The sequence below is a fragment of the Lagenorhynchus albirostris genome, chromosome 14, assembly GCF_949774975.1.
Source record: "Lagenorhynchus albirostris chromosome 14, mLagAlb1.1, whole genome shotgun sequence".
Classification (NCBI taxonomy): Eukaryota; Metazoa; Chordata; class Mammalia; order Artiodactyla; family Delphinidae; genus Lagenorhynchus; species Lagenorhynchus albirostris.
This window is the reverse complement of record NC_083108.1, coordinates 72380116-72386115: the sequence shown is the minus strand read 5'-3', so window position 1 is coordinate 72386115 and position 6000 is coordinate 72380116.

The following is a 6000-nucleotide window of genomic DNA, read 5'->3' as shown; positions in this document are numbered from 1 at the left end:
GCAGCCAAAGCACCCTCACTGACAACTATCTCTTAATAAGAATAACCTGCTACTTCTTTAGGGGGTAAGAGACGGAGGAACATCAGGCCATGTGTCATTGAAGAGGACCCAACTCCCAAAGCAAGCTCTGCAGGCTCTCTTGGCACTTTAAGGGGTATTCACAGATCCTCCTTGAGCCCCTTCAGTTATAGAAACCCTATGTCTGCATCCTCCAATGGAATCTTTTAGAGTGTCCTACCTAAGCAAGAAAATCAATTTATGATTGACCGGAAATTTTCACTGTGATTTTAGTTAGTCTTTGAAAATCGTTCCTATAGTCCTAAGTGTGAAGAAGTAGGCAAGAACAAAGAAAGCTAGTGTCTTGGGGCTAATTCCGGGCTCTTAACAACCCACATAAAGCTTAGAAAATCATTTATTTTACATCTCTGGCCATTGATAAACACAACTCTCCTCTGTGTGATGTTGATCCAAAGACTCAATCTGCAGGATTCAGAAATGATTTGGGACTTCCAAAAGTGACCAGAGGAGCAGCTGAGCTTATGAGAGCTGATCAGGTAATTCACTTTATTCTCTTACTGCTACTAACTTATGAAAAGGAAGTGTGAGCTCCATTTTACAGATAAGGCCAACTGAGGCATGTGGTGGTGATTGGCTGAGCTGTGACTTAACAAGACAAGCACTAGCAAGGGTGTTCACATTTAATGCTGTGAAGAGCTCTTAAATAACCTTTGTATATAAATTGCATTGTTATCCACCTGCCTAGGTGCCTAAAAATAGAACTGGAGTTCTCCTGAGGGGCCAGGAGGAGCAAAAAAAGAAGGAAGGAAGGAGGGAGGGAGGAAGGAAGGAAGGAAGGAAGAAGGAAGGAAGAAGGAAGGAAGGAAGGAAGAAAGAAAGAAAGAAAGGAAGAAAGAAAAGGCCAGGGACATTTTAGAATTATAAATCTAGGTCCCTGCAGGGACCTCATTAGTGACTAACTTTTAAGGAGTTATTAGAATTGTCCAAAAATGAATACTGACCCTTCCACAGTTCCATGGATAGACTCAAATACCATGAGCAACTATGCATATTAGCAGATGCCCACATGCCCAGAGTCTAAAGAAAATAAATCAAGAAGTTATCCTAAGAAACACATTCTTCCCCTTTATGAGCATTTTGTTCAGTTTAGTTCAACAAGCATTTACTGAATGCCTACTCCATGCCCAGCACTGAACATTTCATTTCCATTCATACGATGGTCAGCTGTCACCTCATTTTCCTCATCAATAGGATACTGTGTTAGTTTCCTAAGGCTGCCGTAACAGAGTACCACAAACTGAAGAGTTAAAACAATGGAATTTAATTGTCACAGTTTTGGAGGCTAGAAGTCCCAAATAAGAGCCATGTTCTCTCTGAAGACTCCAGAGAAGAATCTTTCCTGCCTCTTCCAGCCTTCGGTGGTGCCAGGTGTTCCTTGTCCTGTGGCCACATCACCCCAATCTCAGCCTCTGTCTTCACGTGGCCTTCTTCTGCATGTGGGCCTCCCTGCCCCCTCTCCTCATATTATAAAGATGCCAGTCCTTGGAGTTGGGGCCCAGACTAAATCCAGAATGATTTCATCTTGAGATCCTTAACTAGTTACATCTGCAAAGACTCTACTTCCAAATAAGGTCACATTCTTAGGTTCCACGTAGGCATGAAAAAAAATTCTTTTGGTTGGGGAGGACATCATTTTATCCACTATAATGCTGTCTCACAAAAGCATGAGTGAGAAATGCCAATTTCACCAAAGCTTTTGAAAGGGACCAGGAGAAGATTTAGATTCAAGGTACCCCACAGCAGATACCTTGAAATCCCCTGTCACAGGCTGGGTTGCTGGAAAGCAGACTCTGAGATGAAGATTAGCATGAAAGGTGTTTATTAAAGAGTGCTCTTGGGACCCCAACCTTTGGGAAGGGACGGAAGGAAAGCAGGACTGGGAAAAGTTGAGCTGTGATGCAGTCACCCCAAAGGCTGGCCCTGTGAAGAACGCTGGAGCTGGGTTGGCCTTTCAGAGCTTTTTGGTCCCCCATCAATTATTGGTTATAGGAATGGGTTGAGACCTTGGATGAAGTGGCTCTCTTTAGGAGAGGTAGTCCTCATAGGGAGCTGAGAGCTGAGGACTGCCAGCCAGCAATACATCCAGCAGCTGGGAGAGTAAGTCCTTCATCCTTGAAGGGGAATCTGGACAGCGCATCACAGTACCTACAGCACTTCCATACTCACTTCTCTCTTTCTGCAGCTGCCATCAGGGAGGCTTCCCTTCTTCTCCTGTCTCCTCACAGGGCTGAGGACCCCTCACATTCCTCACCCCCACTGAAGCTTCCTTCTCCAAACTTGCAAATGCAAACCCATCCACAAACAAAGGGTCTGAGAATTACCCCGAACTAAGAGTTACCTCCATATTAGAAGATATTGAAGGGGGAAATAAATAGCAACCAAGGAGGTGTTTGTCAATGTTGCTTATTGCATAATGGAATACATACTGGATTTTGAGTAAGAAGACACAGATTCAACTGCTAGCTCCACCACTAGCTGTGTACACTTGAGCAAATCACTAGTTAATGAGACAAGAGGGCAAGGATTGTGTCTGCTTTGTCACTGATTATGCAGAACTTAGGTTAGCGCCTGGCACGTAGCTGGCTTAGTAAATACATGAAGGAATGAACAAGCTTTGCCTGAGCTTTGATTTCCTTAGGATAATATATTTTTTTAATTTTATTGAAATATAGTTGATTTACAGTGTTGTATTATCTGCTGTACATCAAAGTGATTCAGTTATGTATATTCTTTTTCATATTCTTTTCCATTATGGTTTATCACAGGATATAGAGTATAGTTCCCTGTGCTATACAGTAGGACCTTGTTGTTGATCCATCCTATATATAATAGTTTACACCTGCTAATCCCAAACTCCCAATCTTTCCCTCCCCCCCCCACCTCCCCCTTGACAACCACAAGTCCATTCTCTATATCTGTGACTCTGTTTCTGTTTCATAGATACGTTCATTTGTATCATATTTTAGATTCCACATATAAGTAATATCATATGGTATTTGTCTCTCTCTTACTGACTTCCCTTAGTATGATAATCTCTAGGTCCATCCATGTTGCTGCAAATAGCACTATTTCATTCTTTTTTATGGCTGAGTAATATTTCCTTGGGATAATATTGAATTGGTAAAGAGAGGCAAGGTAGTAATTCCCAAAGTATGGTCCCTGCAGCAGCAGCAGCAGCCCTGAGGAACTCGTTAGAAATGCAAACTATCAGGCTGCACCCCAGATGTGCTGAATCAGAAAATCTAAGGGAGGGACCAGCATTTTGTGTTTTAACAAGGTCTTTTGTTGATTCTGATGCAGGCTCAAATTCGAGAACCACTAGCCTAGGTTATACCAAGGCAACAAACTCAAAATCTCAATGGCTTAATACAGCAAAGGTTTATTTCCTGCTCACACTAAATGCCCATCTTCTGTTGACAAGAGGCTCTGTTCATCATAGTCACCCTGGGATTCAGGCTGATGGAGCCGCCATCATCTTGAGAGCCATTGGTGGTCATGACCAAGGGAAAAGCTGTGGTGAATCACGAACTGGCTCTTCAAAGCCCCACCAAGCTGTGCTGTCATTCCTGCTCACAATTCGTTGTCAAAAGCAAGTCACACAGGCACATCCAACTGGAAAAGAGTAGGGATTGTTGAGAGGATCAAGTTAAATAGCAAGTAGGGAAGCCTTTGGAGAACGGTTAAAAGCTATCGCAATTTAAGAGATTATTTCTATTATTTCTACTCTTGGTATAAAAGGGCTGGCTCCCTGGCTGTTTTGCTCATTACCACCATTATTAAGCGATGGCTGACAATGGTGGCAAGATGGTGTGGAGTTCTGAAGCAGGAAGTCATTTATCAGATTTTTTTAAGATGCTGGCTTTGAGGAGACAAAATGATAGAAATGTATAAAAAACACAATCCGGGCTTCCCTGGTGGCGCAGTGGTTGAGAGTCCGCCCGCCGATGCAGGGGACACCGGGTTCGTGCCCCAGTCCGGGAAGATCCCACATGCTGTGGAGCGGCTAGGCCCGTGAGCCATGGCTGCTGAGCCTGCGCGTCCGGAGCCTGTGCTCCGCAACGGGAGAGGCCACAACAGTGAGAGGCCCGCGTACCGCAAAAAAAAAAACACAATCCACACAATACTTGGCACATTGAAGGTATTTGATATGTTTTTGTTAAGCAAGTGACTTTTCCAACTATTTATACAAATTATTGTGATGATCTCACAGTGGCAAAGATGGAATTGGTTTGGAACAAGCTTTTTGTTTCTGGTCACATTAGATGTAGAGTTCATATGCCTGGTTCACTGGACAGTGTACAGAAGTAGAACTCCATCCAGAGTTCAAATCCCAGCTCAGCTGCTTATTACCTGTGTAACCTGAAGTTATTTAAGTCTCTATGACTCTGTTTTTTTCTCGGGAAAAATAAGGATTATAATAATCCCTGCTTCACAGGGTTGTTGTAATGATTAAATGAAACAATACTTGTAAAATGCTTAGAACAGTACCTGCACATAGTAGGTACATAATACATACGTGTAAGCTATTGTATATTGTTGGTTTTTAACTTGGAGTAAAATCCAACCTCTATCAATAAACTACAAGACCCTGCTTGAACTCTGTCCACCTTCTCCCCCTCATCTGCCCCATTGCTCCTCACTGGCTTACCTCTCGAAAACCACACTGGCCTTTTTCTTCCTCAAATAAGCCAAGTTTGTTCCTGCCCCAGGGCCTTTCTACTTGCCATTCCCTCTGACTGGGCTCTATCAGCAGCTCTGCAGATGGCTAGCTCCATCTTGTAGTTTATTTCTTGGTTCAAATGTGCCCTCCTATGGGGTGATCACACAACCCAAAATTAGCCACCCCTACTGATTTAGTTTTTCTCCCTCACCACCCTCGCATTATTACTCTTTGTAACCATCTTGTTCATCTGTTTACCAGCTATATGATGTCCTCTTCTTAAGAGCAGGGACCTCGAATGTCTCCTTCACCTCTGGAACCCAGACTCCTAAAACTATACCCAGGGCATTAAGTCAGCGCCCTATAAATGTTTGTTGAAAGAAGGACTCGGGCAGGGCTCTGCTTCCCTTCAGAGGTATTGGCACTCTACTCCATGAGAAGAAAATATCTTCTCTATAAACTTGAGATAATAATGAATTTCTACAACAGAAATTTTTTCCACATTAAATAAATGGATCCAAAAATGAAGTGCTTCTGGGAGCCATGTGTGGAGGAAGTGCCGGGTTTTTTTTGTTTTTTTTTTTTGCGGTACGCGGGCCTCTCACTGTTGTGGCCTCTCCCGTCGTGGAGCACAGGCTCCGGACGCAGAGGCTCTGCGGGCCATGGCTCACGCGCCCAGCCGCTCCGCGGCATGTGGGATCTTCCCGGACCGGGGCACGAACCCCTGCATCGGCAGGCGGACTCTCAACCACTGCGCCACCAGGGAAGCCTGGAAATGACATTTTTAATGAAGGGCTTACAGGGTCACCGTGCCAGCTGATCCACTGTGCAACCTCACCACAGATGCCTGGCAAAATATTGTGCTCACGGCCAAATTGTTTTTGCATGTTAGTACACTAGAGCTATGTGTGATGTCCTAGCAATTGTGTGTACATATACTTTTGGGAGAAAAATAACATTTATTGTAGGTTTTAAAATTTTCTAATTTCAGAAGAATCACAAGCTCAGTGCAGAAATTTTAGAAGACAAAGAAAAGCGGAAGGCACAAAGAAAACACCAGTCTTCCAAACAGTGAAACAGTTTTTCAGTGTTTTTTCTGTGAATGTTTTAAAAACGAGTCTGTATCTGCTGTGGAGTTGTGTTTTTCCCTAGTGTTTTTCAGGCGGTGGCGTTAGCAGGATTTGGTGATTGATTGGATGTGGAGAATGAAGGAGAGGGAAGAGTCATAGATGATCCTGAGGTTTCTCCATTCATGACTCGTT